We start from the raw sequence: 12,569 nt of genomic DNA, 5'->3' as shown, positions 1-12,569 counted from the left end.
CCCGGATCCTGCGTAGCAGGAAATACTCTCCGTAGGACAAGGTCCCCAACTTCGAATGCACGGCTCTGGACTCTCGTGTTAAAGTGTCGGGCTATCTTGCCTTGGTACATTTTTAGTTGGACCTGCGACTGCTCCCGGAGCTCTTCGATCATGTCTAAGGACTCCTGGAGGAGGGCATGGTTCCGGGTAGGATCGTAGGTGTCTTGCCTGTGAGAGGGGATCATAGCTTCTACTGGGATGACGGCCTCGCAACCGAAGGTCATGGAATAAGGCGTGTGCCCCGTCGAAGTTCTCTCTGTTGTGCGATAGGCCCAAAGTACTCGCGGAAGTTCTTCCGGCCAGTGAGCCTTGCAGGCTTGGAGTTTTTTCTTCAACGTGGTTTTTAATATTTTGTTTACAGCTTCCACTTGTCCATTAGCCTGGGGTCTGGCGACTGCGGAAAAGCTTTTGATAATTCCATGCGAAGCACAGAAGTTCGTGAAGTGTTCACTGTCAAACTGCTTTCCGTTGTCGGACACAATTTTCCGTGGAAGCCCAAAACGACACACTATATTCCTGATGACAAAATCCAGTGCTTTTTTAGATGTGACCGTGTTCATAGGTTCAGCTTCAGCCCATTTGGTGAAGTAGTCTACCGCGACTATGGCGTACTTCACTCCACCCTTTCCAGTGGGGAGGGAACCTACTAGGTCAATGCCCCAAACGGCGAACGGCCAGGGGCTGGTCATTAGGGTAATTTCCGTAGGCGGCGCTCGCGGAACCTTGGCGTACCTCTGGCACTGCTCACACTTCCTGACATAATCCACACAATCTTTCTTCATGGTGGGCCAGAAGTATCCTTGTCGAAGGATTTTTTTGGAGAGGCTCAGCCCGGAGGTATGATCGCCACAGAAGCCTCCGTGAATCTCATGGATGATGGTGCTGACTTCGGTTCCGGCAACACACCTAAGGAAGGGTATGGACAACCCCCTGCGGTAAAGCTTTCCATCCATAACCACGTATCGGGGGGCTTGATACTGGAGCTTCCTTGCGTCAGCTTTATCAGTGGGGAGTTCTCCGGTGGTGAGAAATCTGAGGATGGGTCCTATCCAGGAGTGGGAATGGTCGATGATGGCGTTTATTCTTCGCGTCTCAGTACTGGGGGCTTCTAAGTGCCCGATGGGGACTAAGCCATACTGTTCAATCTCCGGGTCCGTTGCAAGCTTGGCCAGCGTGTCCGCGAGTGAGTTCTGGTCCCGGGGGACTTGGCGGATTTGGTAGCCTTTGAAATGCTGCAGTAGGTCGCGGGAGAGAGACACGTAGGCAGCCATCCTTTCGCCTTTCGTCTGGTATTCCCCGGATATTTGGTTTACCACAAGTAGGGAGTCGCTGTACACTTCAATTTTTTGGGCTCCGACTTCTCTGGCCAGTCGTAACCTAGTTAACATGGCTTCGTGTTCTGCCTCGTTGTTGGATGCTGGGAATGCGAAACGGATGGCGCTCTGGAGCTGATGCCCTTGGGGAGATATCAGGATGACCCCCGCTCCAGCTCCTTTTTCATTTGAGGCTCCGTCTACGTAGACCTTCCAGGTGGGAAGTTCCGGGACAGGATCTTCGGGGAGGTCGTTCATTCCCGAGCACTCCACAATAAAGTCCGCGAGAGCTTGACCTTTTATGGAAACACGCGGTTGGTAGTGGACGTCGAACTGGCTTAGTTCCATGGCCCACTTAAGCAATCTGCCAGAAGACTCGGGCTTCTGCAGGACTTGTCGAAGAGGGTGGTTGGTGAGTACTTTGATGGTGTGCGCCTGGAAATATGGCCTCAGCTTCCGTGAAGCGATCAGCAAGCAGAGGGAGAGTTTCTCGATCATCGAATATCTGGACTCGGCGTCCAATAACCTCTTGCTTACGTAATACACAGGGAGCTGGATACGGCCATCTTCCCAGACGAGAGCGGCACTTACTGCGTGCTCAGTCACAGCTAGGTATAAGAACAACGCCTCTCCTTCGACCGGTTTGGACAGAATGGGGGCTCGGGTTAAATGTTCTTTGAGGTGTTGGAAGGCCGCTTCGCATTCGGGGGTCCACTCGAACTTCTTGTTCCCTCGCAGAACATTGAAGAAGGGGATACACTTGTCGGTGGCCTTGGATACGAAGCGGCTGAGAGCAGCTATCCTTCCGGTAACGCTCTGGACATCCTTATGCTTCCGGGGGGAAGGCATATCTATGAACGCCTTTATTTTCTCAGGGTTGGCTTCCACTCCGCGGGAGCTGACAATAAAACCGAGGAACTTCCCAGACGAGACCCCGAAAGTACATTTCTTTGGATTTAGTTTCATCCCGTACTTTCGGATCACGGCGAAAGCTTCCTCAAGGTCGTTACTGTGGTCCCCGGAGGTCTTGGACTTTACCAACATGTCGTCCACGTACACCTCCATGTTCCTCCCCAGTTGGTCCTTGAACATTCTGTTTACCAGACGCTGGTAAGTCGCCCCAGCATTCTTCAAACCGAAAGGCATGACCACGTAACAGTAGACACCCTTATCCGTGAGGAAGCTGGTGTGTTCCTGGTCCGGGACATGCATCTTGATCTGGTTGTATCCGGAGTACGCATCCATGAAGGATAAGAGTTCGTACCCGGAAGTAGCGTCCACCATCTGATCGATTCGCGGGAGAGGGAAGCAATCTTTCGGGCAGGCCCTGTTTAGGTCCGTGAAGTCAATGCACATTCTCCAGGACCCATCGGGTTTCGGAACCAGAACTGGGTTGGCCAACCACACGGGATAGTGCGACTCCTGGAGAAAGCCTATGGACATCAATTTGTCCACTTCAGCTTTGACGGCTTCGGCTCTCACTGGGTCCGGCGGCCTCCTCTTTTGGCGAATTGGAGTTGCAGCTGGGTCTATGTTGAGTGCGTGGCACGCAACATTGGGATTAATCCCCGTCATATCAGCGTGGCACCATGCCAGGATATCTTGATTATCCTTCACAGTGGCCACGATCTTATCTCGAACGGCCGACGGCAGGTTTTTCCCCACCTGAATGACCTTGGTGGGTTCTCCCGGATTGAGGATCACCTCTTCGACTTCCTCCATCGGCTCTATTGCTTTCTCGATTCCCACTCTTGGGTCGAGTTCGTCAAAGTATGCCTCTTGAGCGCCCCTAGTTTCTGGCAATACTTCCTTTTTAATTGGTGATATCTAATGATTTAGTCAAAAATTATATAATGGAAATAGTTCAAAGAAAATCACAAATAAAAGTAAAGCTTATGTAATTAATTTGAAAAGTTAAAATTGTTTTCAAAATAAACATTTAACAAAACACATCAAATCATCATGTGAACATTTAAACAAGCTTATGCAAACAAAAATAAATTAAATCTCAAGAGATAATCAAGCAAATTCTAATATTTTTCAATTTTTTTTTTTTTTTTTTTTAGAGATTTAAAGAATTTAATGTTTAAATAAACTTTATCAAAATGTCACAATAATTCAAATGGAATAGAAAAGCGTCATATAATAAAAAATATAAATTTAAACAAAACTAACTTAAAAATTAAAAATAAAGCTTAATAATTATTTATATTTTTCTAAAAACTAAGAACAATTTCAATCATAATTCTTATCATTTAAAAAAATGAAAAATCACCAATATTTTTTTCAAACAAAACAAAGAAAATAATTTTTTTTTTTTTTAATTTTACAACAAATGAAAAACATGCATAAACACACATAAACACTAAGAAAAACACATACACACTACCCCCAAACTTAAATGAAACATTGTCCTCAATGTTTAATAAAATGGAAAAAATTAAGAATTACTCCCTTTGATGAATGCTTCATTGATTTGGCTCCTTTGTTTTCTTCTCTTCTTTTTTCTTTTTGGGCAAGAAGTTTCCTTCAAGCTTTTTGAAAAACATGAAACAAAAAACACACAACAAAAAGTGAAATATAAAATGAAACATTAAAAGTATGGGTTGCCTCCCACAAAGCGCTTTAGTTTATAGTCTTTAGCTCGACTATAATTTTTTTTTTCGTTTAACCTACACCCAATCGATGGTGTAAAATTTCATTAGTAGGGTGAGTTATGACTTTGGTGCAAATGCCATAAATAATAATTGATAACATCACACCTACAAGAAAATTAGAAATATGCAATTTTAATGGAATATCAATAAAATAAGAAAATTGCATATCTATATTAGACTCCTTTTTATTTTGAGTAAATAAACAAATTTGTTCAATTATGGGCTCTTGAAATATAATTATATCTTTTTCATTTTCCTCATGAGCCTCGAAAATTATTTCATCCAACTCTTTTGTTTCATTAGGGGGTTGGATGCATATTACAAGTTCTTCAACTACATCATTCTCTTTTTCACTTTGAATTTGACTATTTGGATTGAGAATGGGTTGGTTGAGATAAACTTGTTTTTCCGACTCTATAACAGTTGCAAGATGTCCTACTATTGTTTCAATTTTTGAGATTGACTGAGACTGCGCTAGTAAGATTTGGTAGGTTGATTGCATAAACTGTTGTAGGGTATCCTCTAAAGATGGACTCGTTTCTTGTTCATTGGGATATGATAGGTCGGGTTGGGCATGATTTTGAATGGGTATGTTGAATTCATGCTCTTGACTCATTGGAGATTGGGTATGGCTCCATGAAAAATTTGGATTATAGGTGGAGGCAAATGGGATATCAAATGATTCATGCATATCATACATATTATTAGTTTCTCCATAAATTAAATTTGAATGCTCATAATAGTTGTACTCAGAATTCCAACTATAATTAAAATGATCCATATGGAAGAAACTAAATGACAAACTAATTTTTTTTTTTAAGATGACAATTAAGGAAAAAACAACAAGAAACTAAAATTAAGAGAATAAAAACAATGTTAAGAAATAAAAACAAGAGCTAGGACAAGATTTAAGTTTTTTTTTTTTTTTTCAAGTATATATATATATTTTTTCAAGTTTTCTTTTCAAATATTTTTTTTCTTCACAAAAAATATGATAAAGGATAAAGAGAAATAAGGCAAAATTAATTAGGACTATCCAAATTTAAGCAAGAGTAGGGAGGCATAGCATGCCATCAACCATAACAAAAATAAGGTAAAAATTAGGAGGCACAAGTGCCATCAACTAAAACATAAGATAGAAGACTAGGAGGCAAAAATTGCCATCAACTAGTAACTTGCAGAAATTAAATAAAATAAAAATTACAACAAGATAAATAAGGAAAATTACAACAAAGGTTAGGAGGCACAAGTGCCGTCAACTAACAAAGATATAAAAGAAATAAAATTACAACAAAAATTATAACAAAATTAGGAGGCACAAGTGCCATCGACTAAAAAAATATAAAAAGATAGATAGGAGGCACACTAAAAAAAACAATAAATATAGAAATATAAGTATATTTTTTTTATGGGTGGTTGAACCGTCCCAAATTTTCTTTTTATCTTTTTTTTTTTAGTTTTTATAGATATATATTTTTTACTTTTTTTTTTAAGTGTAAAAATTAAAATAACTAGTAGAAGAATTTACTAACCTTGAGATAATTTTCGTTTCTTTTCTTGCAACTCCCCGGCAACGGCGCCAAAAACTTGATGGACCCAAAACGGGTATGTTTAAAAATTTATATATCGCAAGCGCACGAATCGTATATGGAATATAGTGTTCGTGTAAGCACGAGATCGAACCCAAAGGAGTTGTCTAAAATCGAAAAGAAAACTATTTTAAACCAAAATTAATAAATTCTAACCTAGTTCCAAAGATTGATGAGATTTTTTAATAATGAAAATACAATAAAATACAATAATATAAAAATGAAATGCAATATATATAAATATAAATTAAAAGTAAAAATTAAGATAGTAAAATAAGATTATTAAGATAATAGAATCCACAAAATATAAGTTCAATAATATTTATAAGTATATTGATTCTCAAGTTTTAGTGATAGTTAAAATAAATCAAGCTATCATTTTCCAAATAGATTTATAATTTTAAGCACAAATTACTTCTTAAAAAGATAAGATTTTTCTTCACTTTTCAAAATTATAATTTCAAAGCATTTAGTGTAAATCAATCTAATGAAATAACAAATAAATCAATGAACATTATGTATAAGGCAAAACATAATATTTTTGTTCTAAGCATGGATGTGTACAATTTAATGACACATCTTACACAAAGAATATTATGGTTTTGCACTAATGAAGAACAAAGTGTAAATATGTGCTAACAATCCAAAATACATGATATTTAAGATGAAAGAATATATTTGAACAAGAAAAATCTATAAACTTTGTTGCACAAAATGAGAAATCAATATACAAAATAAACACTATCTAGTTACAAATTATTTCATCATCACCTTAATAATCTTAAAAAGATTAGAAACTCATAACTAGAATAGCAAATACACACTAAAAATTACAAACATAAATAGGAAAATTTGGAGGAGAAACCCCCAAATATTTCATCTAAAAATACATAGAAAATAACTAAAAAGAAGAAGAAGATGAAGAGAGTTGAGAGGTTTTGAATGTGTAGAAACTTTGTGTAGAGTAACCTCCCCCCCAAAAAATGACATCAAATCCCTTATTTATAGCCAAAAATGATGAATAAAATAATCAATTCAAATTAATTAAATTGATTAAATTAATTGAATTAATTATAATATGGCAAATAGGGATAAATTATAGGGTGTAATAATTATGTTTTGGGGTAAAAAGTGTAGAAAGTGGGGTAAAAATGTGGTATTTTTAGAGAAAATGAGACAAGGGAACATTGATGGGCTCAAGAATTTGAGGCATGCATGGGGAGGTGGCTATTGGAGGCTGCTGGCAGTCTTGGACTGGTGTTGAAACGGTGGGAGCAGGAGGCAGGCGGGCTGGGCCTTCATGGGCCTTGGTGGTTTGATTGCTCAAGGTGCATGGCTGGAAAGAGTTGATGCTGGCATTTGGCTGGTGCATCAGGAAGCTTGAACGTGAGGCAGGAGGAGGTTGATTGAAGGAAGTGCTTCATGGGCCAAGTTGATGAAGGAATGGGCATGGGCTTCCTACTTGGGCCTGGGCAGGTGGGCCTTTGCAACTTGATCCATGGCATTTAAAAATGCCATTTTCCTTCTTTCTTTTCCTTAAAAATGTCAAATTTTCCTTTATTTTTCTTGCTTTTTCAAGAGCAAAAATTCCCTACAAAATAAATATAAAATAAATCATAATACAATATTTTCAACTATAAAATAAATCAATTTAATTCTTTGAAAATATTAATTATAACTTAATTTATATTTTATATTTGAGTTCAATAATACAACATTTTTTTCACTAACTTAACAATAATAATTCAAATAATTAACTACAACATTTTACAACAAAATAACTATAAAAACACACAAAAATATATAAAATCAAAACAAGACTAATAACTTAAAAATTACTTAAAAACTTAATAAATCAATTAAAAACTCAAGAATTAAGCAACAATTAGCACATAAAAAGTGGTAAAATAACTCTATTTTGTAGAGTTATCACTTCCCCCAAAGGAATGGCAGCAAACGTCTCTCGGACCGTGTAGACGGCTCGGACGGAGACGTTATAACAGCTCCGTGCACTTCTTTGGTCTCCTCGGAGGGTGCCAATACGCCCATCGTCGCAGGGAAACTTCAAGCATAAGTGACGTATCGAGGTTATGGCCCCACAATCGATCAGGACCGGTCGGCCTAAGATGGCATTATACGCCGTGGGGCAGTCGACCACCACGAATGTGCTATGCTTGAAGGCACAAGCGTCGCTTTCTCCTCTGAGGGTGACTGGAAGTTGAATTTTGCCTAATGGCATGAGTGCGTCCCCATTGAAACCTTGAAGCTGGATGGGGCATGGGGCCAGGTCCGTCTCGGTCAATCCGATCGCGTGGAAGGCCGCTTTGAAGAGGATGTTCATGGAGCTTCCGTTATCGATCAAGATCCGTGAGACCTTCTTATTGGAAATCTGGGCTTCCACCACGAGGGGATCGTTGTGGGGGAAGTGCACATGTCGAGCATCGTCCTCCGTGAAGGTGATGGGAAGATCCATCATTCGAGGACGTTGAGCAGGTGATTGGACCAAGGCGCACATCTCCTCGGCGTGCTCTAACTCCCTCAAGTACCTCTTCTGGGAGTTGCGGGTGCTTCCGGCAAGGTGTGGTCCTCCGGAAATGGTGGCGACGTGTCCGTCAACGGGTGGCGGAGCAAGGCCGGGCGGATATGGGTTGCCTGGTCCTGGAGCCAACAAGGCAATGGGTGCCGGAGCAGGTGGAGGAGGAAGTGCTGGGAACTGAGACCCGGGAGCTTGGGAGTGACCGGCTCCAGGAGCGCTAGCGGCCCCCCTCTGTCCCGGGGAATATGCAGCTCCGTGAACTACCCCCTGTCCGGGATAGATTATGGGTATTCTCACCCACTGACGGAGGTGTCCCGCTCTTGCCAGGGACTCAATCTCATCCTTCAGCTGAAGGCACTCATTCGTGGTGTGCCCCACGTCTCCGTGGAACTCACACCTCTTACTGGAGTCTCGCGGACGCCTTCCTCCGTGAGACACTTTCGGGGGCTTCCTGTAGTTGACCATATTACAGGTCGCGCGATAGACATTCTCTCGCGAGTCTATCAAACTGGTATATTCCGTGAACTTGGGCTCATAGTCCTTTCGGGGTTTCTTTGAATGGTCTCCCCGGTTGGAGTTTCTTCCGCTTCGTTTGCTCCGCGATTGGCTCAAACTTCGTTCCGGGGCATCCGCTTGCGGCTGCGGCATGCTAGGAGCGATACTACATCCGGTTTGTACTGCTCCATACCCAGAGAAATGGGTTTGACCCGGCGTCTGAGCAGACGCGGAAGGCCCATACACACTCGGAGTGAATCGGGCTCCTGGAAGCGTGAGGGCTGGTGCAGGAGCTTGCGAAGCAAAGCTCGGCGCAGTCACGGAAGGGGTTGGAGCTGGGGGAACTCCAAAGGCTTGCTGGTAGGCATCCTCAAGGTTGATGATTCCCTGAGCTTTTGACATGAATTCGGACAGGGTTTCTGCCCGTCTCCTTTGCATTTCCCCCCATAGCAGGGAGCCGACAGTAAGGCCCGATTGAAGGGCGATCAGCTTCATGTCATCGCTGACCTTGGTTTTTGCAGCAGCTTCCATCATTCTCTGAATGAAAGCTTTGAGGTTCTCAGTGGGTTGCTGCTTGATGTTGGTTAAGGAACCAACCTCCATGTCGTGGTCGCGGGCGGCAATAAACTGCCTCCTAAACGCGGACTGTAGCTCCTTCCAACTGTGGATTGATTCGGGAGCTAATCTTTTCCACCAGTCCTCCGCGGACTTGGTAAGGGTGAGTGAGAAGCACATGCATTTGGCGTCCTCACTGACGCGCGCCACTTGCATCATTTTATTGTATTTAGCTAGGTGGGTACGCGGGTCTGTCCTCCCATCATATAATTCTATGTGAGGCATTTTGAAGTTATCCGGGAGGGACGTTTCCGCGATCCTCCTAATACATGGTTCCGGGTCTTCCTCCTCAGAATCTGACAAGGCCCCACTTTGCTTCCGGACCAGCTTGGTCAAGGCAGCAATCTGTTCCTCGAGCCTCTTCGTATCACTTTCCGGGAGGTCACGTCCCCGGAGCTTGTCATTAATATGATTTCGGAGGTCATCTCCGCGAGGTCGGGCTTTTTCCCCTTTGGCCTTCTCATACTTGGCCTCCAACCTTCTTCTTAGATCCACCGTGGACCAGCTATCTTCGGAGTGCGAGTTCGCAGCCCGACCGTCCTGATTGACGGAGTCACTGGGGCGGTTGTTCCTTCCCCTAGGCCTGGGTGCCTTAGCACCGGGCCCTTTAGGCACAGAGTGCCCCCTTGGGGCTGAAGGGCGTCTGGGCTTAGGAGCGCCAGAGACCTTCTGCGCGCGGGGGGGGGCAGTCGGTCTGGTGATTCACGCCTGTAGGAGGTGCAGGGGCGTCAGCGCGCACAGGCTCTCCAACTTTTTCTTTGCCCTTGTTAGGGGCGGCTTTGGATGGTCCAGCAGCGGCTGGATCCGGCATGGGGGCATTAGCACCACCTCGAACAGAGGTATCCTCGTCCGAGTCGCCTAGATCTCCGAACTTACTTTGGAGGCGTTCCATCATGCGTTGCATTCTTTCGGAGACGCGCTCCTGCTCAGCAAGCTTGGCCTTAGTGGCCACCAGTTCTTCGGCTACTTGGACCAGTTCTGGGTCCTTCTCATAGTAGCAGCCGTCCTTGTAATAACCGTCTTGGACATACTCTTCTTCGTCTTCTAAGTATGTTGTATCTTCGGTACTGACCTGATCCTGGCGAGATGTCGGGTCTTCACCTCGGTAGTCTAAGGGTTCGCTCTGCACCACATTTTCCATCACGGTATCGGGGTTGACTGTAGCATTTTTGTCAACAGCGGATTTTCGCGTAGTCACCATCTCTTTAGTACGAAGTGAATACAAAAAAACGTACACAGAAAAAGAGCTGACTAACAACTTCCTACAGTTCTCAATGAAAGCACCAAAATGTTTACCGAGTTTTTCGGAAACGAATAACTAACAGAATAATAAAAAGGTAAGAACTGTAGAAATACTGAAATGTAACTAAACAAACAGTGTTTTTACGTGGTTCAGGCGTTAACGAGCCCTAGTCCACGAGTCGATGTTATTATACTTGGAAAAGGTTACAATAAGATGGCTGGTGCATAAGAACTTCACTCACTCCCAATGTTTCTCTCGGGTTCTCTTGAAGAAGATGAAGCTAGAGAGATTTTTGTAGAGTTTTTGCTATGTGATTTCTCGGTCCTCCCCTCTTCTTGTAAAATGAAGAGGCTTTTATAGCTAGGGTTTTGGATTAGGGTTTTCCTTCACGTACATAAGTCTTAATTACACCAGCCATAAATAGGGGATACAATTACTGTAGTCGCATGGCTACAAGACTCTATGTGGGTATATTTACGTGAAAGTATGGGGAACACACAAAGTCAGCCGTCTTTTCCAAGTTGTCAGCGGAACAGTAGGCGAAAAGGTACCTTTAGGCGTGCTGGGATGTGTGCGGCTTTGTCCTGACGGGCGTGTCAGGCGGGATCCTGTGTCAGACGGATATCATTCCAAATATGCCTTCTCCCGGACTCGACAGTTCGGTTTTGTTCTGTGCGAGGCACGGAACTGTTTCCGCGGAGACCACTTGAAGGGCCTCTCCTGGAAGGGGCCTCCCCGAGGGGTATCCTTCGGGAGTCCGGGAGAGTCAACGAGTTTCCGTGTTGCGCTTGCTTGGAAGAGTAATCCGGATATCAAACAGGGGAGGCGAAGCCTTTCTGTCCATCCGCGAGCTCTGGTCACCTACCGTAAAAGACATCGATAATTCTGCTTCCCCGAAGTCATCAATCTAAACGCTATCCGGAAATCTGGATAACAACAGCGGCATAATATATGAAGATTTTGGTTTCACATTAGTTAATCTAAATCGAATTGGGCACAAATCTGATCGATTTATATTAGCTTCACAAGCGAAACAAGTATTTTATGTGAATGATCCTTCAGACAACCAATGGTCAATTGTTCTTCCAACGCAAACAAGAGAATGGAACATTAAAGATGGTGATTTACATGATATACCTCTCGAAGAAGAACTTGTCACATTCACCGCAATAGAAGATAATGACGAAGTTGATGATGATTGTATTTGTTTCCGTGAAAATGGTGAAGGATTGTGGGTTGATGATAATGGGTCTTGAGGTACCATTTAAGAGGTTTCATATGTTTATGATATGTGAAATTCTTAGTTGTTATCACAATGTGTTTCATCTTTTGATTATGAGTGTCCAAAATTATTATAATAATGATATTTATGTTTCACAGATGGAGGCTGATCTTTTTGGTGGTAGTTCTGATGAGGGAGAGCAACGCCCTCATTCCGACCCATATCAATAAGTTCTTTGTTTAACATTCGAGCTATAATTTTTTTGTTTTTCTTATACAGTGAACATTGGATGTTGCTTATTTTGGCACCATATGCATATCATGTTTATTGTTGTGATCCGGTGAATTCAGAGCTAAATAACCGTGAAGAGATTGTATCAGTGATCGTCAGCGCTTTCAATCTTCTTTTCTCTATGAATCTTCCTGATGTCGAGATCCCTGATACTCTACGCATTAAGCAACCTCAGGTAAGTAACTTTAGCAGACATTTTTGAACATTTATAATAATTAAGTAGAATAATATGTATGTATTTTTTAAAAAGTTTCAATTTAATAATAAATTACTCATATTTTTAAATAATTAGTGTCCACACCAACCGGACAATGTGGCATGTGGATACTACTTAATGAGGATGTTGAAGGATTTGATTGAACATGCGAGTCCTGGGCATTACTTGAGAACGGTATTATTAATTAAAATTTACAAATTATTTTTGAAACTATAAATATAATCAAATAATTAATTAATATATTTTACTTTATATTTCTTGTAGCTAACAAGCACATCATATACAGAGGCACAAATTGATGAGTTGCGACAAGAATAGGCGACATATATGTTGGCGATAATCCAAAGTTACC

General features: G+C 42.1%; 1 long non-coding RNA gene across 1 annotated transcript; it reads left to right on the top strand.

Moving 5' to 3' along the window:
* The first annotated feature begins 12,120 nt into the window (after positions 1-12,120).
* LOC133794429 (uncharacterized) lies at positions 12,121-12,569 on the top strand. The gene is made up of 3 exons (XR_009875219.1): positions 12,121-12,175; positions 12,293-12,391; positions 12,482-12,569. It is a non-coding gene; the product is annotated as an uncharacterized LOC133794429 (long non-coding RNA).

Source organism: Humulus lupulus, chromosome 8, assembly GCF_963169125.1.
Source record: "Humulus lupulus chromosome 8, drHumLupu1.1, whole genome shotgun sequence".
NCBI classification, from domain to species: domain Eukaryota; kingdom Viridiplantae; phylum Streptophyta; class Magnoliopsida; order Rosales; family Cannabaceae; genus Humulus; species Humulus lupulus.
This window is presented reverse-complemented; position numbering and strand designations above follow the sequence as displayed.